This window comes from Malaclemys terrapin, chromosome 3 (assembly GCF_027887155.1).
Source record: "Malaclemys terrapin pileata isolate rMalTer1 chromosome 3, rMalTer1.hap1, whole genome shotgun sequence".
Taxonomy (NCBI): domain Eukaryota; kingdom Metazoa; phylum Chordata; order Testudines; family Emydidae; genus Malaclemys; species Malaclemys terrapin.
Genome location: NC_071507.1, coordinates 65,255,416 through 65,281,577, shown reverse-complemented (window position 1 = coordinate 65,281,577; position 26,162 = coordinate 65,255,416). Strand labels below are relative to the sequence as shown.

The following is a 26,162-nucleotide window of genomic DNA, read 5'->3' as shown; positions in this document are numbered from 1 at the left end:
TACTATAGAATTTATAGAAGTAGAATTTATAATCCCTATTCCATGATGAGATATCTTTGAGCTATAATGTGTCTTAATTAAAACTATCTTTAGATAGGTTTTTTCCTCAAAAAAATCCAATTTAAATAAAAAAATCGGATTTTTTTTTAAATCATTGCTTTTTATCCACCCTGGTTCGTGGGGGAAAAAATGGTTGCAACAAATTTCCCACTCAAACAAAACATTGAAAAAATATTTTCAAAATTATCGAAAGACCTCCCCACCACTTTCATCATTTTCTAAACAAAGAATTTCTAATTTTTTGGAGGTGATACAACTTCATTTTGAAATTTAAGTTAATTTATAGTAAAAAACAAAAAAAAATTTACATTCACTTTCCTGTTTTATAATGAAGCCCATCATAGATGTGTCTAAACTCCAAAATTCTTTGCTTCTCTGCTGCCCTGAAATCCATTCCAGACATAATCAAGGGATCTTCAGAAGGCTGATGAATGCCTTACCATTAACCTTTGTAGTAGGTTCTTCTTATACAAAGTAATTCTTGGAAAGGTCTGATCAGGTTATGATCTAAAAAGCTATCCTTAATGCCAATAGGACCTGCACCAACACTCATTACGAGTCTTTCTGTCAACTTCATTGACTTCACTGGGTTTTGAATCAGATTCATGAAAGAGGAACTATTTACTCTTATATTGAAATGCAGCTACCTCTGGGGTGGAAGGTGATATAGTTGTGCAAGCTGTGGGAAAACCATTGAGGTCAGGTATTTAAGAAAGCGTACTATATTCAAAGAGGGTTTGGGTAGGCAGATTGTAGCTTCTTACATTGGCGTGTGGCCAGGAGACTGAGACTAAGGGCATGTCTTCACTACCCACCAGATCGGTGGGTAGCGATCGATCTATTGGGGATCGATTTATCGCTTCTAGTGTAGACACGATAAAATCGATCCCCGATCGCTCTGCCATCGACTCCAGAATTCCACCTCAGTGAGAGGCAGAAGTGGAGTTGACGGGAGCGGCAGCCAGGTAAGTCATCTTCACAGCCAGGTAAGTCAACCTAAAATACGCAACTTCAGCTACGCTATTCGTGTAGCTGAAGTTGCGTATCTTAGGCCAAACCCCTCCCTCTCCCCCCTCTTCCCCATAGCGTAGACCTAGCCTAGGATTTTTGAGCACGAGAGTCATGGTCAGTAGCATCGTTTTCCATCTCTTCCAAAAAGCTGCATGACCAGCAGCACCTTGCTGGGACATTGATTCCAAACTGCCTCAAACAGATGTGCCTCCTACTAAAACATCCACAGTATTCCCAACAGCACATTGTTTTCTTTAGAGGTCACTTATCCAAGCACCAACCAACCCTGCTTATCTTGTGAAATCTTACACCACCACACGCTATGGATGCAGACAGCATGTAATTGCTTTTCCAGTGCTAAATATATATGCACCCCTCTCTGAGATTGTTCATTAATAAAAATAAGCAGATGATGCTATAATCAGTGTGTATCTGCTGCTAGCTCATCCGGTCTCTCCCATGCTCTCTTCATATAACTCTGCCTGCTTCTACCCTGTATTACTGCAAACTGCTGGTAGTTTGTTAGAAGAGAGAGTGGGGGTGGGGGTGGAGGTGGGAAAGGAGGCAAGGTAAAGCACATGCTCAGAGAAGGAAGAAAGCTAATTTGGTGTTATGGATTAGGAGCCAATACTGGATAAATAAATTTCCCTGAGTAGAGTGTGTTTATAAGTGTTGCTTTATTATTCCAACTGAAAGTGAATGATAGAAAAGATGACCAGAGTTATCTTACTAGCAGCAGGAAAATGTATAGATTCATAGATTTTTAAGGTCAGAAAGGGCCATTCTGTCCATCTAGTCTGACCTCCTGTATAACAGGCTGTACAATGTCATCAAGTGGTTCCTTCATCAAACCCATCCATGTGACTGAGCCAAAGCACATCTTTTGGAAAGGCATCCCCATGCATTAGAGCCAGATGTTAAACAGAAAATCTTTTTTCTGTAGTGATGTGGTGTTAAGGGACACGGAGAAGAAGAAAATCTCTAGTTGGGCTGAGACTAAAGTTAGAGCAGAGAGGCCAGGATAATCAGAGATAGAGCCCAGGACTGGCAAGCAGAAGACCTGCCGTTTTCTATTGCTAGCTTTGTGATCATGAGCAAGTCTCTTCACCTCTGTGTGCATCCGTTTCCACAATTATAAAATAGAGATAATCAAGGTTTCATTTATTAACCCCATTTTACAGGGTGGGAGACTGAGACAGAGCTGGGGCCTGTCTACACTATACGACTATAATGCATTTGTAAGTTGCTGACCCCCACATGTTGCTCAGTGCCTATGGATAACGCAGCTCCTAAGCATGTGTTTGTTCTGTGCTTAGCCCTTATGTCACACCAGGGCTGGATGGCCTTTTTCTGCTGTGCTGTAGGGAGCAGGCACTTGGAACTAGGGGTCTGAAGAGGCTCTCAAAAACTTATTTTTTTGAATAATTTTTATCAATGAACTGGAAGAAAATATAAAATCACTGCTGATAAAATGTGTGGGTGACAAAATACTGGCAGAGTTGTAAATAATGTTGAGGACAGGGCAATCATACAGAGCGATCTGGATCACTTGGTAAGCTGGACCCATTCAAACAAAACAAGTTTTAACAGAGGTTTTTGCGAACAGGGGCTGCTAACAGGGAGTTTCATAAGGGAGTTTGGAAGGGAGCAGGAAGGGGGCGAGGGTCCCTTGCCGGTACTAGCTGTTTTCTCTTTATTCCCCTTTGAACCTATAACCAACTACATTCAAAACTTCTTGCTTAAACAACCCTTTCAGCGGACAGGGGGCTGCAGACGAGAGTTTGACAGAGGGAAGCTTACGATGGTTAGGAAGACCCGCAACACCCGTGCCAGCACTGCTTCTGTCTCCTCCACCTGTGCCTGTAGCCAGACAGAGCGCCTGAGCATGGATGCTTCTACCCAGATCCTGGTGTGGTTTTGCAGAGACTGTAACTTGCAATTTCCACTTACTGATATCCAGGCTGGGGGGACCATCCAATGTGAGAGGTGCCTGCTGGTGGAATCTCTCAGGCAGCAGGTGGGAGAGCTACAGGAGGAGGTGGCTAGGTTGAGGAGCATCCGAATCCACGAGCAGTTCCTGGACAGTGTCCATGTGGAGACAGCTGAGGTAGCTGTCCCAGTACACAGGACTGCTGATACACCACTGGTGGAGGAGGAGATGGCTCAGGGTGGACACTGGCAGCTGGTTACTTCTGGCAGCAGGCAGTGCTCCACCCCTGCTCCGAACCCTCCCGCCGTGGTAATAGGTAACCGTTATGCTCTTCTTGATACAGGAAAGAAGGAATCACTCCCTACAGTAAAGGAGGAGAAGCCTCATACCCCTAAGGCTGGGAGATCTGCTGCCACCACTGCGAATAGGAAACGTAGGGTAGTGGTGGTCGGAGACTCTCTGCTGAGGGGGACGGAGGCGCCCATCTGTCGCCCTGATATTTCATCTCTGGAGGTATGCTGCCTGCCGGGAGCCCGTATCCGAGACGTTACGGAGGCATTGTCGAGGATTATCCAGCCCTCTGACTACTACCCCATGCTACTCATCCATGTGGGCACAAATGATACTGCGCGGTGTGACACTGAGCGGATCAAGAGTGACTACAGGGCTCTGGGAGTACGGGTGAAGGAGTTGGGAGTACAGGTGGTATTCTCTTCGATTCTTCCTGTCAAAGGTAGGGGGCCCGGGCCGAGACAGATGCATCATGGAGGTGAATGCCTGGCTGCGAAGATGGTGTCGCCAGGAGGGCTTTGGCTTCCTAGACCACGGGATGCTATTCAAGGAAGGACTGCTAGGCAGAGATGGCGTTCACCTTTCGAGGAGAGGAAAGACCCTATTTGGACACAGACTGGCTAACCTAGTGAGGAGGGCTTTAAACTAGGTTCGACGGGGACAGGTGAGCAAAGCCCACAGGTAAGTGGGGAACATGGAGACCGGGGAGATGGGTCAGAAACGAGAGGGAGTGTGGGCTATATTATCAGAGAGAAAGGAGGGTCAGGACAAAATTGGGAGGAAAGATCAAACCAGTATCTTAGATGCCTATATACAAATGCGAGAAGTATGGGGAATAAGCAGGAAGAACTGGAAGTGCTAATAAATAAATACAACTATGACATTGTTGGCATCACTGAAACTTGGTGGGATAATACACATGATTGGAATGTTGGTGTGGATGGGTACAGCTTGCTCAGGAAGGATAGACAGGGGAAAAAGGGAGGAGGTGTTGCCTTATATATTAAAAATGTACACACTTGGACTGAGGTAGAGATGGACATAGGAGACGGAAGAGTTGAGAGTCTCTGGGTTAGGCTAAAAGGGGTAAAAAACAAGGGAGATGTCATGCTAGGAGTCTACTACAGGCCACCTAACCAGGTGGAAGAGGTGGATGAGGCTTTTTTTAAGCAACTAACAAAATCATCCAAAGCCCAAGATTTGGTGGTGATGGGGGACTTCAACTATCCGGATATATGTTGGGAAAATAACACAACGGGGCACAGGCTATCCAACAAATTCTTGGACTGCATTGGAGACAACTTTTTATTTCAGAAGGTTGAAAAAGCTACTAGGGGGGAAGCTGTTCTAGACTTGATTTTAACAAATAGGGAGGAACTCGTTGAGAATTTGGAAGTAGAAGGCAGCCTGGGTGAAAGTGATCATGAAATCATAGAGTTTGCAATTCTAAGGAAGGGTAGAAGGGAGAACAGCAAAATAGAGACAATGGATTTCAGGAAGGCAGATTTTGGTAAGCTCAGAGAGCTGATAGGTAAGGTCCCATGGGAATCAAGACTGAGGGGAAAAACAACTGAGGAGAGTTGGCAGTTTTTCAAAGGGACACTATTAAGGGCCCAAAAGCAAGCTATTCCGCTGGTTAGGAAAGATAGAAAATGTGGCAAAAGGCCACCTTGGCTTAACCACGAGATCTTGCATGATCTAAAAAATAAAAAGGAGTCATATAAAAAATGGAAACTAGGACAGATTACAAAGGATGAATATAGGCAAACAACACAGGAATGCAGGGGCAAGATTAGAAAGGCAAAGGCACAAAATGAGCTCAAACTAGCTACGGAATAAAGGGAAACAAGACGACTTTTTATCAATACATTAGAAGCAAGAGGAAGACCAAAGACAGGGTAGGCCCACTGCTTAGTGAAGAGGGAGAAACAGTAACAGGAAACTTGGAAATGGCAGAGATGCTTAATGACTTCTTTGTTTCGGTCTTCACCGAGAAGTCTGAAGGAATGCCTAACATAGTGAATGCTAATGGGAAGGGGGTAGGTTTAGCGGATAAAATAAAAAAAGAACAAGTTAAAAATCACTTAGAAAAGTTAGATGCCTGCAAATCACCAGGGCCTGATGAAATGCATCCTAGAATACTCAAGGAGCTAATAGAGGAGGTATCTGAGCCTCTAGCTATTATCTTTGGAAAATCATGAGAGACGGGAGAGATTCCAGAAGACTGGAAGAGGGCAAATATAGTGCCCATCTATAAAAAGGGAAATAAAAACAACCCAGGAAACTACAGACCAGTTAATTTAACTTCTGTGCCAGGGAAGATAATGGAGCAAGTAATTAAGGAAATCATCTGCAAACACTTGGAAGGTGGTAAGGTGATAGGGAACAGCCAGCATGGATTTGTGAAGAACAAATCATGTCAAACCAATCTGATAGCTTTCTTTGATAGGATAACGAGCCTTGTGGATAAGGGTGAAGCTGTGGATGTGGTATACCTAGACTTTAGTAAGGCATTTGATACAGTCTCGCACGACATTCTTATCGATAAACTAGGCAAATACAATTTAGATGGGACTACTATAAGGTGGGTGCATAACTGGCTGGATAACCGTACTCAGAGTTGTTGTTAATGGTTCCCAATCCTGCTGGAAAGGCATAACGAGTGGGGTACCGCAGGGGTCTGTTTTGGGACCGGCGCTGTTCAATATCTTCATCAACGACTTATATATTGGCATAGAAAGTACGCTTATTAAGTTTGCAGATGATACCAAACTGGGAGGGATTGCAACTGCTTTGGAGGACAGGGTCATAATTCAAAATGATCTGGACAAATTGGAGAAATGGGCTGAGGTAAACAGGATGAAGTTTAACAAAGACAAATGCAAAGTGCTCCACCTAGGAAGGAAAATTCAGTTTCACACATACAGAATGGGAAGAGACGGTCTAGGAAGGAGTACGGCAGAAAGGGATGTAGGGGTTATAGTGGACCACAAGCTAAATATGAGTCAACAGTGTGATGCTGTTGCAAAAAAAGCAAACATGATTCTGGGATGTATTAACAGGTGTGTTGTGAGCAAGACACGAGAAGTCATTCTTCCGCTCTACTCTGCTCTGGTTAGGCCTCAGCTGGAGTATTGTGTCCAGTTCTGGGCACCGCATTTTAAAAAAGATGGAGAAATTGGAGCGGGTCCAGAGAAGAGCAACAAGAATGATTAAAGGTCTTGAGAACATGACCTATGAAGGAAGGCTGAAAGAATTGGGTTTGTTTAGTTTGGAAAAGAGAAGACTGAGAGGGGACGTGATAGCAGTTTTCAGGTATTTAAAAGGGTGTCATAAGGAGGAGGGAGAAAACTTGTTCACCTTAGCCTCTAAGGATAGAACCAGAAGCAATGGGTTTAAACTGCAGCAAGGGAGGTCTAGGTTGGACATTAGGAAAAAGTTCCTAACTGTCAGGGTGGTTAAACACTGGAATAAATTGCCTAGGGAGGTTGTGGAATCTCCATCTCTGGAGATATTTAAGAGTAGGTTAGATAAATGTCTATCAGGGATGGTCTAGACAGTATTTGGTCCTGCCATGCAGGCAGGGGACTGGACTCTATGACCTCTCGAGGGCCCTTTCAGTCCTAGAATCTATGAATCTATAAATGCAAGGTAGTATACCTAGCAACGAAGCATGCAGGCCACACCTACGGAATAGTGGTATCCAGGAAAGTAGTGACTCTGACAAGGTTTTAGGAGTCATACTGTGCAAGCTACTCAACATGAGCTCCCAGTGCAATGCTGTGGTGAACAGGGTTAAAACCATCCTTAGACATGAGTAAGATAGGGAGGTGACATAGTATCAGTGAGACAGATTGGAATATTGCAGCCAGTTTTGGTGTCCATATTTTTAAAAGATGTTGAAAAATTGAAGAGATCGTGCAGCAAACAGAAAATGTTTGAGGGCTGGAGAAAAATGTCTTCTTGTGAGCTACTGAAAGAGCTTGATCTGTTTAGCTTATAAAAAAGGTCAAGAGGTGACTTCATTGAAGTGTCTAAGTGCCTTCATGGAGACCAAATATCAAATATTAAAGGACTCTTTAATCTCACAGAGAAAGGCATAACAAGACCGAGAGGGTGGAAAGTGAAAACAGACAAATTCATATTAGAAATAAGGCACAAATATTTAACAGTGAGCATGATTCACTATTAGAACAAAAAATTATAAAGGGAAGTGGTGGATTCTCCATCTCTTGATGTTGTCTAGTGAATACTAGAGGCCTTTCTGGTATGTGCTTTGATCAAAACCTAGCTTTGGGTTATACAGGAGGGCTGAGATATGCAGAGGCTCAGATTAGATGCTCCAATGGTCCCTTCTGGCCTTAAAATCACTAATTTATGAAAAACTGAGTGTGGCATAGGGAGCAGCCTCTGAAGCTTTACTGTGTAGCCGGCTTGATCCCCAGACTCAACTGTTGTTGAGTGGGGTGATCCACAGGGAGCACCTCAAACAGCCAGAGAGGCTGGCCAGGGGCAGGACATCAGCCTTTCAGGGAAGGGGTGGGTGTGGCAGTGACATCACAAAGGCCTGTTGCAGGACCTCAGCCTATTGGGCAAAGGTGGTGGGGAGGCAGTGACCTCACAGAGAGACCCTGACATCAGCCAGGCAGGATAGAGGTACAGGGCAGGGGCAACCTCAGAGATCCCCGTGGCCTTGCTGCAGCAAGTCTCCTTCTCAGGGTTTCTCCTCAAGGACTGAGAGAGAATTAGGATTCATGTAGTTGAGCGGGAGGAGGAACCTTTTTAGAGCTTTCTCCTTTCCTACAACTCATTTTGCTAGAAAACTAACATCCCTGTCTAGAAGGTAAGAGCCTCCAAGAGGTTTGGAACCTGTTCAGTCTGATCCACCTGGTGCCGGCTGAATTCTAGGCACAGAAAACACTAGGTTAAAGTGGTAGAATTTGATTTCCTAGCTAGGACTTTGTCCTGTAGAATCACGGGGGACATTGGGGTTTGTCCTTTTCTTCTCCTCTTGCTTCTTTTATCCCTTCTTTCCTCCCTCCCCCAAGGATGTTTGTGTTTTGTGGGGTGAGGAGGTTACCCTCACAAAGAGGTGGGGATGGAATAGTGCTCTGAGAGTGACTTGGGGCATCCTTTGGGACAGCAGGTGAGACCCCTCAGCCTCCCAGCTCCCACAGTCTGAATGCTGATTGGCCAAGCAGGGGGGCTGGTAACAGGGAGGAGACTTGGGTCCTTTTGTTCTCTTAACTTAAGGCCAAGCAAATAAGTCAAAACCCATCATGTGTCTGATTAATCTTGCTGCTTCTCTCCAATAATTGTCCCTGAGCAGTGCTGACCTAAGACAAGTCACTTCTCCTTTCTCAGCCTTAGTTTCTCCTTCTGTCAAGTAAGGATAACAAGCCTCTCCTTTCTACCTCACTGTGGTAGGAGCTGTGACACTCTCAAATTGATCCTCACTAGTAGCAGTGCATAAGATGAGGTGTCCCATCATGTTGACTCACATCCCATTGTGACATAATATATCTGAAATACTCTATTTTATTATTTGTAAATGTTAAGAGCAGCAACTACTTAGCACAGACTGAAGCATCTTATCTACAGTAATTTTCTTGACCAAAGCATCTCCTCTTTCTGTGCAAGAAGACAATAACACTTTGTGACAAACAGAAGATGGTTTAGTAGGGTGACCATATTTCCCAAAGGGAAAACAGGATTCTGCATGGGGCTAGCCCGAGCCCTGCCCCCAGCACGAGGCTGGGGCTGGCATCGCTGCTTGCTCAAGCCCTGCCTCCCTTCTCTCCCCCGCCCCCCCTGGATGGCATCGCCGCTCTCCCCTCCCTCCCACATGTTCCTCTGGACCCCATTTTTTGATAGAAGTGGGCATTTGTTCCGCTTTCTCTTGCCAACTGATCAACTATTTGATGTTTTGGCAACTGTCTTTTAAGGGTATAGGTAAGCCTCTTTAACAAATTACCAAATCTTTATTTTATACCTTGAAGGCAAGTGAGGAACATTCCCAAGCACACTTCTTAATTTAAAAAGCCCTCCAAGTTACAAGGGGTTAGGTGACCCATTGACCTTCAGATTAACACTTTTTATTTTGCACTGACAGTTCAAATTGCAGTACTGGAAACTATCTGTAAAGAGTCATTGATGCCCTGGCAATATTTATTTTGAAATAATATGTTCTTCTGTCTGCATACATTTCTTCATCTTGTCAGGATACTCAAGGACATCTTTGTCAAAATGTATTATCTCAGTGTATGTTCGCTATTTTAGGCCAAGGTGCATGGTTCACTTTCATTGACCTAGGAGATAATCTTCTATCTTCTGGACAGACAGCGCTTATCTACACTGTGTATTCAAAATAAGAAAAAGTTAACAGGCTGGCCAGGGCACAGAAAATGTAAGGTGTAATTCTATATTGCTAGCCTAACTTCCTCCTACATAGAGAAACAACCCTTACCCAGAAACCATGCTGCAAATACTTGGATGCATTCCAAATGACTGAATTAGCAGATTTATTCAGAAGACAAATTTAAGAAATGGCATACAAATATAAGAATTATATAGTGTAATAGGTCCTTGCCGGGGCTCGACCCTTCTGGGCAGGAGGGGAGCCACACCGACTCACTATTGTGGGAACAAGCAGTCCATTAGTCCAGACGCTCCGGCCCTCTGGTGCAGGGGCGGAGCAAAGGCAGACAGCTGGCTCAGGCCCTCAGGGAGGGGCTGAGCAGGCAATCGGGAGTCTGGGGCTCAGGCCCTCTGGTGCAGGGGCTGAGCAGTCAAACAGCTAGGGAGCCCAGGCCTGGGATCAGGGCGGGGCAAACACAGTTAGAGCCCAGGCCCTTGGTTGCAGGGGCTGAGCGAGCAAACAGTTCAGGGTACGCCTAGGCTACTACAGCCGAGTGTTGGGTGAGGGGGAAGCCTGCCACCCGTGAGCGAGGTGGCAGGGGGGAAACGCAGGCCCACCCACTCCACTGCGTTCCAGCCCAGGGTCCTAGCAGTGGTTACTGCCGCTGCTGGCCAGTGGGGTATCCAGACCGCAACACACTGACATTGGCTCACATTCGTCTGAAGCCTGACCAGGGTCGGCTATCCCCGGGCTACTTCCAGGTCCCCCCTCAGGGCCTACCTCATTCATTGCACCGGGCTCGGGCCAGTCCAGCTGCATGGGCTCCTCTTGGCCAGGGCTTGGTGGCAGGTCCGGTAGCTCCGTCGGCAAATCAGGCCAGTTGCACTCGGGCGGCTCCTCCGGGTAGCAGCAGGGGCGGAGGGGTTCTGGTGCAGTCTTGCCTTCAGGGTTAGTGTGGGGCGGTTCCCAGGGTTCCTCCCAGCGACGGGAGCGGACGGGCTCCGGCAGCTCCTCCTCGTAGCCGGCCCGGGGTAGTTAGGGCCCTGGCCTCGGCGGTCTCCTGGCCGGGAGCTCCCGGCCGCACGTCTGCTCCCTGTGGTGGCTGGCCTTTATACTTCCTGTCCCGCCCCTTGACTTCCAGGGGGCGGGGACAGGTGGCGGTGGCTCCACCCACTCTGGTGCCTGCACGGGGGCTCCCTCTTCTGGGCAGGAGGGGAGCCACACCGACTCACTACATATAGCCTTTCAGAAGTCCAAGAAAGCTCTTTATGCTATATATGAACATATCTGTTACAGGAAATCTTCCAAGGCTTCAAACTTTGAAACAACACTAAGGTTTCACATTATCTAAGCCTTTTTCTATTAGGCCTGGTCTACACTAAAAAGTTAGGTCAACCTAGCTATGTTGCTCCCAGGTGTAAAAAATTCACACCCCCTGAGTGACGTAGTTGTCGACCTAACTCCTGGTGTCTATGATGCTAGGTCAACAGAAGAATTGCTCCATCGACCCAGCTACCACCTCTCCGGAGGTGGATTAACAGGAGAACTCCTCCCGTAGTGTTTACATTGAAGCGCTACAGCGGCAGCACCACCATAGTGTTTCAAGTATAGACAAGCCCTTAGACAAGGGATATCCATCTGTCCTTTATCCCTGATGTGCAACTTTAGAATATTTTAAAAGGCTGTGACAATTTCCCTCTGCAGGAGCCACAAGTGAGTGAGCCTTCCTGGACTCTACAGGACAGTTGCTCATGTTGTTTGTATTGGGTAGCCATTCCAAACTACAGTTTCCTGCTGAGCCAGTCTCACCTTCCTGCCTGCCTCCTCCCACAAACTCATTCTTACCCATCTGATCTAATTAACCCCACTCTCTCTTAGTGGAGTCTGATCTAGTCTAACTCCTTTCCTCTTGTCCTTCCATCTGGGCTGGGCTGGCTTCTACCCTTAGGTGGTGTGACTTGGACTGTTGTAGTGTCATTTGGTTCTTATGCAACTAGATCTCTGGCTGGGCTTCCTGATGCAAATCTCTCTTAGAGGGCTGGCAGGGCTTGGATCTGTTGTTAATAACAAGTTAGAGGAATGAATGTTGGGACCGACAGGTAATAAATTATGAAAGTTTTGGCAAGACACCTAAAGCACTAAGGGCCAAGTTCTCAGCCTGTCTCCAACTAGACAGTGGCAGTAGTTCTCAGTCCCTGAAAGATGTATGCTTTTATTTAAATACAAAAGTTTCTAGCCAGTTGCAGTGAGGATCTTCAGACTTTGAACTGAATATAAACCAAAGCAGTCTTATCAATTCTCTGGGCAAACTAAAACAATAACTTGCTGAGAGGGATGAATTGCCCCAGTCATCAAAATTAAGTCTAACAATGACAATACTATTAACTATTTCATTAATAATTCTAATACATACATCTAGATATTTCAAGTTGTCCAGCATTGTCTATTGATGAAATGAGGAGACTGGCAGTCAAGGACTCTAGGTTCTTCAGATGGAGTACCATCGTATGCTCACATATTTTCATTGTCCCAAGCACAGGGACGTCACCAACAAACTTTGTAAGGGGCACTAGGTAGTCCTGTCCTGAACAACTCCATCTTGTCCGCTCCCAGCTGAAATAGGACCAGCCAGGAGCCAAGTGTAATGTTTCCAACCATTAGAAACAATACAAGCTATAGTTCTTCCTCTGAATACCCTACATTGTTGTTATATGGAGAGGTAATCTAACATTCTATGCCCAGTATATAGATATGTGGGTGGGTGTATGTGTTAGGAATGTTTTACCACTGTGCTTGCAAAATTTCTTCCTGAAATTTCCAGTGACTGACTAATATGTACCTGGGCTATAGTTAATGCTGTATCCAGGGAATTAAATTCTCACTCAGCTAGTAGGGCTGGTGTTGAGCTCTACCACTCAAGTGGCAGTTGCCAAACCCGTTGGGTGAGGAGTGCTGAGGCAGGCAGAATGCCTCTGCTGGTCCTGGGGTGTGTGCTCATGAACTGTCTCATCAGCAGCATGCAGGCCTCCCAGCAATAGCCTCTAAGCACTAGCAGTGGGGGCAGGCCATACTACCTTCCAGCTCCCACCCCCAATTTAGGGTGTGAAGTACTGCTGCCTCCACTTACCCAGTGGTGTAACACTCAGGGAGTGCAAGCACCAGAATTCTGGTTGTCACCTATGCTGGTGCAGAAGAGGGTCTGAGCTAATGATTTCTTCCCTTCCCTCTTGTAGCCCTGCTCTAAGGCTGCTACAGTCCAGTACTTGGAGACTAGGGCTATGTCTACACAGCATTTTGGAGCCCACAGGATCGAGCCTCCAAGCCCAGGTTGACAGAGTTGGGCTAGCAGGACTTGCACTAGTGTTCTAAAAAGCATTGTATAGACAGTGCTTTGGAGTTGTGGTTCAGAGTGGAGCTCTGAAACTTGGGGGGAGGGGGCTTCAGAGCCCTCCTTTCCCTCCAGGAGGCTTTTGATGTGAGGGGGAAATAACCAGACACAGAAGAAGATCACTGTTGGCAAATGATCCATTAAAAAGTTATCAATATACAGAAGGAAAAGTGGTGAAGTGAGAAGAATTGAGGGGAAGGAAGTCATTCACAGTATGTTATGGGATATTTGCTATATACAAACTTTTTTAAAATCTGTTATTTAGGTTGCTTCTAGCAAAAAGAATTCTGTAAGACATCTCTGCTCTGTAGAAGGAGACACCTGACACTTTTGGATGTTGCAAGTCCCCCAGGTTTTATTTTTCAGCAGTTGACTGGTGTGCTAATGTACAGTGTGTCACATTTTGGGGTGCAATCCAGACCAGTAAGGGGCTGTCTCATCACCTGCCCTGTCACCCTGGTGCCTTAAATGCTCTGCTGCTGCAGCTCACAACCTGAATGCCAACAGCCAACAGACAAGCATGCAGTATCTTAAGTGTCTATGTGATGTGCAGCCCTGGTTCAGTGCTTCTGAACCCAGCAGTCTGCTACAACGCAACAGACACCCCGGGTTTCCACCAGCTTTATTTACACCTGGCAAGATGGCCCCAAAATACTTCCAGTCCCAAGTTTCCCCAAAACCATCTTCCTTGAAGCGTCCAACCCCTCTCCTGGGCCACTAGAGAAATAATATGGTTAGTTTGCTCTTTTAAAGAGACAATACCCATCAGTTAGCCATATTAAGTAGAATTAACAATTTCTTCAATTCAAACATAGCACTGGGATGGCTTAGATTTATTAACAGCAGGACAGAGGTTAAGTGATGCCAGGTAGAAGAAATAAAGCTAGAGATGGTTACAAACAAATACAAGTGAACACACACCTAAAAGTCTAAAACTTAATCTTAATCCAGCAAGGCACAGTTTCTGTTTAAGATTGTTTTACTCACCAATTACTGTTGGTCTAGCATGGCTGACTCTCTCTCCATCAGGACCTTCCACAGAAGAAGGAGATGTTGGTTTCTCTTGTTATCTTAGGTCTGATAGAAAAAGTTGGAATCTCCTTCTGTCCCTTATATTTCCAAAGAACTGTCTTTGTCCATAGAGATAGGAAGATGTCCTGGGGATTCAGTCTCTTGTCTTTCTGGGGTGCAGGTGCCATGTTAAATCTCTGTCTCTCGAGTTCATGCTCAAGACAACCTCCCTCCCACTGGTTTGCTTAATAGTTTTGTTTATGGCTCATATGTAAACTGAAGTAGGACAGACCTGTTTATTACCTTTACCTAAGCTAGGCTGTCTTCTTAAAATTGGCCTGGTAACATTTGTGACAAAGTTCCTCCTCTATCTTGGTGGGTCCTGCGCTTATTGGTGGATTTTCTTGCCTCAGAGATTCACCATGTGGGTTGGGAAACAGCCCAGAGACCTTCCTCTCCAGGAGAGCCCACAGTCCAGGTCAATTGGGAGGTTTGGGGGGAACCCAGGCCCACCCTCTACTCCAGGATCTAGCCCAGGGCTCTGTAGACTGCAGCTGTCTATAGTGCCTCCTGTAACAGCTACATGACAGCTACAACTCCCTGGGATACTTCCCCATGGCCTCCTCCAAACACCTTCCTTATTCTCACCACAGGACCTTTCTCTTGGTGCCTGATAACACTTGTGCACCTCAGTACTCCAGCAGCACACACTCTTAGCTCTTTGGGCCTCTTGCTCCCAGCTCCTCACACTCACACCACAAACTGAAGTGAGCTCCTTTTTAAAACCCAGGTGCCCTGATTGGCCTGCCTTAATTGATTCTAGCAGCTTCTTCTTAATTGGCTCCAGGTGTCCTAATTAGCCTGCCTGCCTTAACTGGTTCTAGCAGGTTCCTGATTACTCTAGTACAGCCCCTGCTCTGGTCACTCAGGGAACAGAAAACTACTCATCCAGTGACCAGTATATTTGCCCTCTACCAGACTCCTGTACCCCACTGGTCTGGGTCTGTCACAGATTATAAAGAGGGAATTCATAACTTCACATATAAGGTTAGCACATGCATTTTGCAATGATATTAATTACCAGTGTGCTGTTAGTTTTCAAAGTTACCTTACAAGGCATCTTTTGTACAAACATCATTGCAATAGTAAGTGAACACAGTGGTGCTTAGGCTCACACTGTGTAAATTCAGGTTATTTTTCCTCTGTAATTTGCACCCAGTTTTATCTTCTTGTGTCATTTTTCATGGGTGACTATCAGCTACAAATTAAACTGATCCACTCTGTACCAGAAAATTAAAACGGTAGAGAGAGTTTTTTGAACTTCAATGGGATGCTCAGTCTTAGGGTATGTCTACACTATGGGTGTGACGTTGTGCAGTCTATATGGTTTTATACAAACATGATAATAAGTGAATATAATGTAACTGGGATAGTTTTAGAAAAATATGATAAAAAGTGAACATAACGTAACTGGGATATGCTTCATGCAAAAGGTGTCTTGTAAGGTATCATTACAAAGCTCATAATCTACTGAGTGTGTAGAAATGTACCACTCATGTATCTAAAACTAGAAATATAAAACATAACTCTGAGGGCCTATTGTAATTATGTAAAGTGTGGGCCATTAAGGATGGTTTGGAATCTTGATGACTCCCATTGTCTGCAGATGGCTGTATTTACCTATGAGTCTTCCTGTATATGTGTGTGCTGGCAAGTGAGTAATGAAGTCTTGTAGTGACATGTGATCATGTCACCTGAACTGGAATCCATCTTTAACCTGGTGCTTTTTCAGTGAGGGGGGGGTGGAAACCCAAGGGACAAAGGGTTCCCGCCTTATGCAAAAGATATATAAAGGGGTGGAACAGAACAAAGAGGAGAGAGGAGCCATCTTGAAGAATCCCTTAGCTATCACGTGAGCTGCAACAAGAGCTGTACCAGGGGAAAGAATTGTTCCCAGGCCTGGAAGATGTCCAGTCTGAGAAAAAACTTACTGAAGCATCTCTGAGGGTGAGATTATCTGTATTCAGTTTGATTAGGCATAGATTTGCGCATTTTATTTTATTTTGCTTGGTGACTTACTTTGTTCTGTCTGTTACTACTTGGAACCACTTAAATCCTATTTTCTGTATTTAATAAAATCACTTTTTATTTAGTAATTTACTCAGAGTATATATTAATACCTGGGGGAGCAAACAACTGTGCATATCTCTCTATCAGTGTTATAGAGGGCGAACAATTTATGAGTTTACTCTGCATAAGATTTATACAGGGTAAAACGGATTTATTTGGGTTTAGACCCCATTGGGAGTTGGGCATCTGAGTGCTAAAGACAAGCAAACTTATGTGAACTGTTTTCAGGTAAACTTGCAGCGTTGGGGCAAGTGATTCAGACCCTGGGTCTGTGTTGTGGCCAGACAGGAGTGTCTGGTTCAGCAAAACAGGGTGCTGGAGTCCTGAGCTCGCAGGGAAAACAGAAGCAGGGTAGTCTTTGCACATTGGGTGGCAGCTCCCAGGGGGGTTTCTGTGATCCAACCCGTCACAATGGGATTACTCCGAATTTACAGAATTTGATTTTTGGCAACTGATTGTATAAAGTTGAGTGTATGCGGCCACACTAAGCACATTAATTCGGCAGTGTGTGTCCATGTACCGAGGCTAGCGTCGACTTCCGGAGCGTTGCACTGTGGGTAGCTATCCCATAGTTCCCACAGTCTCCCCCACCCATTGGAATTCTGGGTTGAGATCCCAATGCCTGATAGGGCAAAAACATTGTCGCGGGTGGTTCTGGGTACATCCTCCCCCTCCCTCCAGGAAAGCAATGGCAGACAACCGTTTCGTGCCTTTTTTCCTGGGTGCACTGTATAGATGCCATACCACAACAAGTAAGCTGGGAGGGGGGCACGAGGAGGGCTCCAGGGAGGCGCAGCCCAGCCCAGTCTTGCTCCGGCCCGGCTCCGGCTGAGCGGCTCCGGCCCTGGCCCAGCGCCCCGGCCCTGGCCCAGCGCCCCGGCCCTGGCGGAGAGACTTCGGCCCGGCCCCGGCTCCAGCCGAGCGACTCTGGCCCTGCCCCGGCCGAGCGGCTCCGGCCGAGTGCTCCAGCTGAGCAGCTTCAGCCTGGCCCCGGCCGAGCGCCCTGGCTCCGGCCAAGTGGCTTCAGCCCAACCTAGCGCCCCCGGCCCGGCCTTCAGCGTGGTAAGGGGGCAGGGAGGGGGTGTTGGAAGAGGGCAGGGGAGTTCGGGGGTGGGTGGGGGATAGGGGTCGGGGCGGTCAGAGAGCGGAACAGGGGGATTGAATGGGGGCAAGGGTCCTGGGGGGGCAGTCAGGAAGGAGCAGGGGTTGGATGGGGCGGTGGGGGGCAGTCAGGGGACAGAGAGAAGGGGTGGTTGGATGGGGCAGGGTTCCCGGGGGGCCATCAGGAATGAGAGGAGGGGTTGGATGGGGCGGCAGGGGGGCAGTCAGGGGATAGGGAAGGGGGGTGGATGGGGCAGAGGTTCCAGGGGGGCGTCAAGGGACATGGGGGGTTGGATGGGGCAGGAGTCCTGTCTACCTGGCCAGTGCATCCAAGTTCAGATTGCTGTCCAGAGCGGTAATGGTGCACTGTGGGATAGCTCCCGGAGGCCAATACCATCGAATTTTGTCTACACTAACCCTAATTCGAACCAGCAATGTCGATTTCGGCGCTACTCCCCTCGTCGAAGAGGAGTACAGAAATCGATTTTAAGAGCCCTTTATGTCGAAGTAAATGGCTTTGTCGTGTGAACGGGAGCAGGGTTAATTCGATTTAACGCTGCTAAATTCGACCTAAACTCATAGTGTAGACCAGGCCTTAGTAACACTTCTTACCCAATAGTGCTATCAGTGCCACCCTGTGGGAATAAATGTTATAGCAATTGTGATATTAGCTGTCACTTTTCTTGTGCAGAGGTCAGTATTAGAATTAAGTGGGAGGAACACAAGCTATATAGCTTTTCTCCATATGTTTTCTTTGTTTTCATTAGCTTGTGCCCTTATACAGCAGCTCAGTGACGCAACAGTTTTGTCACATCTGAAGGTTGACTAGTGATGCCAAACTCAAAAAGAAAATTTACTGACAATAATAAATGGAATATCAGTAACAAATTTATATTGTCAAATTTTCAAATACCCAAATATATTATTTTGCACTTTAATAGGCACATTAAATAGTGATTACATATTATAAAGTATTCATACTCCCCAATTAGGGAAAGCATTTAAGCACATGCTTAAATCCATCTCTATTCAGCAAACATGCTTAGTGTTTTGCTGAATAGGGATTGATTGCTGAATTAGGATCATAGAGATTATTTCTGCAGATTACACAGACAAAACTGTCACTGACTTCACTTGGAGATCTACATGGATAGGGATGGCAGGATTAGACCTGCAGATTGCAAAATTCGTAATTTGTTCAATGCAATTTGACAAAATTATATTAATTTTAGTGGGACAATGTCTGTTCCCACACTATGTAGTGAATTTTAGAGCAACTGCTTATCCACTGCTGTTTTAAATGTTGTTTCAAGATTTTTAAGAAGGCTTTGAATTCTGTTTTAGAGTTGCTTCAGGATTAATAAAATAATATAAACTGTTTTCTATCTAGAATAAAATCTCACTTTTAATTTTTATTTTATTTTGTTTTTTACAATTGTTTCAAGGATGCAAAACATTTTATTAAAACATTTAAATGCAGTAGCTCCTGTGGCTGCAAAAAGTAGTATTTTTAATATTTAGAAGAATTTTTAAGTTGTAAAGCAATCCAGGGGTTCCCATTCTCTATCCCTTATCCATCCAAAATTCCTACTGAAATCAACAGGACTTTGAGGGGTGCACAGAATTCACAACTGGGTCCCTGAACAGATCTCACACCAAGTCAAAAGAACTGTTTTGACATGCCTGCAGTGTTTTGTGCAGCAAATGACACAGCTATGTCAACAGTTCCACTGTCTTAGGCCCTGATTCAGGAAAATGTCCCTATACAGGAAGGGTGCTTCAGCATGTGCTTAATTTTAATTTGACGCCAGAATCGGGGCCTAAATTTGCAATTTGTTTCCCTCTGTAACAAGTAATGCTTAATATAAAGTGTATAATCACACAGCATTCAGTATCAGCTGTGAAAATGATGCAATCGACTAGCACTTCTCTGCCATGCACAATAGAGGCACAGTTGAATTCAGGCAGGAATTTGAAAACATTGGAAGACAAAGATTAGGCTCAGCAGGGCTCATCTAGATTAGTGAAATTTGCAGTTGTGTAAATACCTCAGTGTACTTACACCAGTGCAAAACCCTAATATAGGCACACCGTACTAGTTTAAAATGGGGCTTGCACTAGTAATACAATACAGTAATGCAATAAATTACCAATGTAATATGTCTGCAGTAGAGGCTTGTAGCAGCATTTTAGTAGATGCTTTGTTGAGGTGGAGAAATTGCAGAAATAGAGTTCCCAACAAAGTAACATCACCGTGTGTAACAAAAGTAAAAAAGAAACGTTTACATAGCTGGATCACAAATACATGTCATTTGAGTTGTTTATTTCAGTGTATTTACAAATAAGTATCTATTCCAACCTCTAAGTAGTTTAACACAACCAATATAGCCCTCCAATACTGGGTGAATCAAATATAAAGTACATACCTTAGAAACTCTGCTCTTTTATTGGAGCTTGGATATTCCTGGGTTCTACACAGTATTAATGTTACATAACTTTTTACAATTGTACCCCATCAAGATCACTTCATCCATCATTTTCATTTGACTCAATACTTTCTGCCTTTTCAAAGATAATCCATGTTTAATAGCTACTTTGTGTACCATGTAGCAAGCCAGGAACATCTTACACACTTTGGCTTGACAGTATGGTAATCTTTTGAAGCACAATGTTCTCACATGTCACCTGATTTATCTAGACATTTAAATCTTGTTTTAAGATGCCAAAAGTTCTTTCAATTACCACTCTATGAAGTGGATGAACTTAAGTATATTTTATTTCTAGGATTGAGAAATAGGAGTCACAAGCCAGTTTTTCAAAGGATAGCTAATTCCCTGCCACTGAAAAAGGGGGAAAATATACACAATGTATGTTTACATTTTAAATCTTTTATACATCGTATCCAGCAGTTTACACAAATGCCATCCTAGAATACCATCATTACCAGAAAGTTACACAAATCCTAAGAGTTAATGACTAGTGGCTCAATACTGGATGTTAACCAGCTAGCACATATATAGACATTTCTTGCCTCTGACATATTCTGAGTGAGTGGGGAAATTTACAGTTTCTGAAATTTGCCTGATTACAAAAGGGAAAAGAAAACAGAATATATATACAATATATTTGACACAGGACAAAAAATTATAAAATTATTGCATATTTTAAAGTTGCCATTGTGAAGCTAAAGCCACCCTATAACTTTTAAATTAATTTAATTTATATGCATTCTGTGGCAAACACTGTATATTGATAAATGTCCAGTAATTTATTTTCCCTGATACACTTAGAGTAAGTCTCTTTAACAAAGCCCATGGATAAGGATTCCATTCCCCCACCACTACTACAGGACCCCTTTCAATCAGTTTGTACTTTGAACAGAAGATGGAGATGGGGGAGTGATGATTTCTGTCCCCTCTACCCTTTACTTAATGCTACCACCTGGCTTTCAACAAGCTGCAAGTTCTCCTTTAATTTAGTACAGAAGAATCCATCTCATCTCCTAAAGCTTTACATTCATAACCGCCAGTGCCCTTTTTGTATAATCCTGGGCCTTTTCATTTCCAATTGTTCTACAGGAAAGGAGTGTCTGGGGTTTTTTTAAAACAGGAATTCAGTATTATTCAATTGAATTCACCCTTGAGAGCAGGAAATGCCCTGAAGAAATTTTAAAGCCTGTCAAAGCAATATAATAAATGTATATTAATATCTTCCCAAAGCTTCTGTCACCTCTGGCCATTAGGAGAGTGTTACTGCTTTTTCTATCTGAATTGAAACATACTCAGGTCTAGACAACCACATTACAACTCTAAGTGTTGTGTAAGGACAGCTAGAAGGGTTTACTATGAAGGTATTTTTTCCCATACATTTTTAGTATTTGTTTGGTTTTTTTAATAAACTGAGTCCTCTTTGGTGCTGTAGGTTCTGCTGAGTGGATTCTAAATTAGAGCCAAAGCCAAATCATCTCCTGTTTGTGGCTCAATGTACTGCCAAAGCTTAAAATCAGCGTTTTGACCTGTGGAATTGGAAAGTCAACCAACATGAGGGAAACAACAAAAACCAGTAAAACAAGTAGTTCACAGTGAGGCAGAAGGAACTACTGCTATATTTAAATGGGATCTGACACTATTTTATGTTTATAATTTGCACTTCTACTAAATTATACAATAGTCTGTGTGCTGAGTATGATGAGTGTGAACCGGATGTGCTCTGAGCCTGATGAGTCATCTGAAGTAATTCCCTGCGAGTCCTAATGGTCCAGCCAATCCATAAGCAAGCGTCTAACCAGGTCACTCTGAGGCAGATATATAAGCTCCTAATGAAAGCAGCCACCCCAGCTTGCTCAACATTGCTACCTGGTTGGGGATACTCCCAGCCGCCTGGTAGTTCTCGACAGACTGTGCCTTCTCCTGTTCCTGCTAAAGCCACGACCAGTCGCCTGGCTGTCTGACATATTTAGGTGTAACTGCATGAGTGGGGGTGGCTAGATGTGGTGGGAGAATCTATTCAATATATCATACGCAGCACAAAGTGACTTTAAAGAAGCTGACAATGGCCCTGGTGCAGGGGAATTCTTTGTTGGCAATAATCTGGCAAACTATCCTAAATCTACCTACCCTCTCCACTCTGGAAGTAAGGTGAAAAAGAGGCCTGTTTAGTATTGCCAACCCTCCAGGATTGTCCTGGAGTCTCCAGGAATCAAAGATGAATCTTTAATTAAAGACTGTGTAATGTGATGAAACCTCTAGGAATACGTCCAACCCAATTTGGCAACCCTAGGCCTATTGCGAGCATTCTGGATTCAGGACATGGGTGGGACAGGGAAGAGTTGGTATGGGAGAGCTCTGCAATGCTTAAGCCTCTGATGGAATAATTTACAGCCGCCCCTGTGCAGCCATAACTGGCACCAGAGCATGCCAGCTCTGAATCATGGAGCCATAACTATCTCCCTACAGCTGCCCCTCTAGGGTATAGTGGATAATTAGATTCTGTGTAATGAAAGACTGCATCAAAACACATATGAAGAAGAGGGCAGGATTAAGGTTGCCTGACCAGCCTTATGCCTTTTCTTTTCCTGACACCTGAATACTTCACTTTGCAACCTTAACATTCTTTTCATGTAGTTTTCCTGTACAGGATATTTAGCTCCAAGTGGCTGCTTGCTACAATGTGCACTAGTCTGATTGAGACACTTAGGGCAGTGGTTCCCAAGTTGTGGGGCGCATCCCCCTAGGAGGGCGTGGAGGAATGTTTGGGGGTGCAAGCAGGAGGGCCCCTCCCTGCCCCCACAGGAGGCAGGGAGGAAGTGCCACAAAGCCCTGCTCTGCCCCCCAGCCACAGCGTCCCTCCACCACCTGCTCCACCCCCAGCCTGGCTCTGGCACCAGCCACAGCTCCACTTCGTCCCCTGCTCTGCCCCCAGCCCAGCTCTGCCTCTAGCCCCAGCTCCTCCTCCATCCCCAATGCTTCCCCCAGCTCCACCTTCAGCCCAAGCTCCTCTGCTGAGCTGAGCCAACTATGCAGTAATGGGGGAGAGGGGGGGTGGACAGATTTCATTACTAATAGGGGGGTGCATGACAGGAAAAATTTAGTTACCACAGACTTAAGACCAAATGGAGCTCAACTCCATGCCCACAAAGCACTGGTTGTTTCCTGAGTTTGACTACTGGCTCCTTAACTAAGGGGTGGATTCTTGTACTTTGGGGTCATGATGCAGGGGAACTCCTGTCAACAGGTTTTTGCAACAATTTTTCTTTTTTGGAAAAAGGCCATTTTTCAATGGACTTTTTTCATTTTAAAAATTTCAATTAGCTCTAAGCATTACAGACATTAACGTGAGAAGAAGTATTATAACTGAGTTTGCTGCTAAATGAAAAGGAAACAAGTTTGTAAAACAAAAGTATAGTGATGGTAATTCATTGACCGGAGGTGTAGCAGTGCCAAATGCTAACATTTGGGGCCCAATTCTGCAAAGTGATGAGCTCCTCTTGAGAGGTGGTGAATGTCAACTTCCACTAGAAAGACAAGGTGGGGGAGGTACTATCGTTTATCGGGCCATCTTCTGTTGGTCTCCCTAATATCCTGGGACCAACATGTCTACAACAACACTGTATATATCAACTTCCATTGACATCACAGGGAGCTGAGGGTAATTACCACCTCACTGGAGCAGATTCTGAGGTTATGGAGCATCTAGACTCTGGTTCTTCAGTCACAATGGAGGCAGACAAACACATATCTGGTGAAGCATATGGGAGGCTTTCTTTGCTTCAGTAAGAAGGCACAACTTTCATGGACTTCAGCGTGAATTGCACCTACTAACTCCCAGGCTAAATTTGGCTCTGAGAGAAATTTTCCTTTTGGAGGCTGGCACAGTGTTTCCTGACAAGGGTGGGAGAAAAGGTCAAGATGACACAGAAATTTAGGTCCAAGAAGATGTTTCAATACTTTGTACGTAACATTTTCCATCGAGTTTGGCCAGGCTAGGATATTTTTACACCTATTTTTCATTTTACGATTTAACTCTACTTCAAGTAAATTGCCAAGGAAATACTACCAAATATTATTTTGTTTAAGAGAGTTTGAAATAGTTCTCATAACTGTCAGCCAAGTCAGTAATTGATTGGCACTTTGGAGAGAGGATCCAAACTCTGGGGAGGCAGAAACAGGAGACGGGAATAGAGGGGAAAACAAGACCTAGGGCATGGAGAAGTTTGCATTCCTGCTACCTAAACTTTATTACACATTTCATTTGTGATAGTACCCACAGAGAGAGAGACAACTTCCAAACTGAAATGAAAGCAGGACCCGTTCCATGAGAAGTCCATGAAGAGTGCCTCAGGAGGTGTGAAGGTCAGTGTAGTCATGGATAATACAAAGTGATCTGAAATATAATTGAGACACAAGGTGAGTGAGGTAATATCTTTTATTGGACCAACTTCTGTTGGTGAGAGAGACAAGCTTTCAGGTAATCTGAAGAGTGTTTTGGAGTTCAGAAACTTGTCTCTTTTTTCAACAGAAGTTAAGTTAGAGAAGATGGGGATTAATACTAGAATTGAAAGGTAAGTAAGGAACTGGTTAAAAGTGAGACTACAATAGGTCATGCTGAAAGGTAAGCTATCAGGCAGGAGGGAGGTCACTAGTGGAGTCCCTCAAGGATTGGTCTTGGGACCAATATTATTTAACATTTTCATTAAGGACATTGGCACAAAAAGTGGGAGTGTGCTAATAAAATTCACAAATGAGGTAAAGTTTGGAAGTATGGCCAATAAAGAGGAGGACAGGAATATCATACAAGAAGATTTGGATATCCTTGGAAACTGGAGTAATAGAAATGGGATGACATTTAATAGTGCAAAGTCATGCGTTTAGGGACTAACAACAAAAATGTTTGCTGTAAGCTGGGGATATATCAGTTGGAAGTGACAAAGGATAAGAAAGACCTGGATGTATTTGATGAATCACAGAATGATTATGAGCCATCAATGTGATGCGACCATGAAAAGGGCTAATGCAATCAGGGCCGGTGCTATCATTTAGGCAAACTAGGCGGTTGCCCAGGGTGCCAAGATTTGGGGGCACCAAAAAGCGGTGCCCCCAATTTTTTTTACAACGTTCCTATGCCCCCTCCCTGAGTGCGCGGTCACCACTCCACTTCTCCTGCCTCCCAGGCTTGCAGCGCCAATCAGCTGTTTGGCGCCGCAATCCTGGGAGGGGAGGAGAATTAGAGCGGGGGCAGTGTGCTTGGGGAGGAGGTGGAGCAGAGGTGAGCTGGGGTGGGGAACTGCTGCACGGCTCCCCGGGCTGGGGGGTGGGGAGCTGCCGCCGGGGTGCCTCAGGGCGGGGGGGGGGAGCTGCCGCAGGGCTCCCCACCCCAGATCATCTCTGCTGCGCCCCCTCCCCAAGCACGTCGTCACTGCTCCACTTCTCCCACCTCCCAGGCTTGTGGCGCCAATCAGCTGTTTGGCACCGCAAGCCTGGAGGGGAGGAGAATTAGAGCGGGGGCGGCATGCTTGGGGAGGAGGCGGAGCAGAGGTGAGCTGGGGTGGGGAGCTGCCGCAGAGCTCCCCTGGGTGGGGGGAGCTGCCATGGGGGGGGGCGCCTCAGGGCAGAGGGGGGGAGCTGCTGCGGGGGGGGGTGCTTCAGGGCGAGGAGGAGGCGGGGGCTGCCGCAGGGCTTGGGGGGAGGCGCAAGGTGGAAGTTTAGCCAAGGGCGCGAATCTTCCTTGCACTGGCCCTGAATGCAATCCTAGGATGCATCAGGCAAGGTATTTCCAGTAGAGATAGAGAAGTGTTATTAACATCGTATAAGACATTGGTGAGACCTCATCTGGAATATTGTGTGCAATTCTGGCATCCTATGTTTAAGAAAGATTAATTCAAACTGGAACAGGTGCAGAGAGGGGCTACTAGCATGATCAGAGAAATGGAGAACCTGCCTTACGCAAGGAGACTTAAGGGACCTGAAGGAAAGCGGAACGCGCAGGACACCTGGAAGAAAGAAGACTCTCACAGAGCTGTGGCAACCACACCAACAGAACCCCGCTGGGTAAGAAAGCTAACTATTGCCTTACAACAAGCAGCAAAGTAGCTAGCTACCCATGATCAGAAGCATCGACAATGCTCACTAGCTTCAGACAATGCTCACTAGTGGCCATCGCTCACAAAGCAGCTACTACTGCAGCAGCACCACAAGCCATAGCAATGGCTTCTGTAAGTAGCTAATGGCCTTTCCATCCTAGCCACGCCGCACAGTAGCACTGCAACCCACGCTCGCTAGCATCGTTCCCAAGCCACTCTTGCAGCTGCAGTAACAGCAGTCCACCCAGGGTTCCAAGGTTGTCCCTGGCAACAGCCACTTCTCCTACCCAGCCAGCAGGAGGCC

General features: G+C 45.4%; 1 long non-coding RNA gene across 1 annotated transcript in view; it reads left to right on the top strand.

Moving 5' to 3' along the window:
• The window catches only part of LOC128834047 (uncharacterized), a 28,249-nt gene extending 2,312 nt beyond the window's left edge, over positions 1-25,937 (top strand). The window contains exons 2-3 of the long non-coding RNA XR_008444379.1: positions 24,040-24,131; positions 25,671-25,937. This is a non-coding gene — a long non-coding RNA (uncharacterized LOC128834047). The remainder of the gene's footprint in view (positions 1-24,039; positions 24,132-25,670) is intronic.
• Positions 25,938-26,162: the final 225 nt, after the last annotated feature.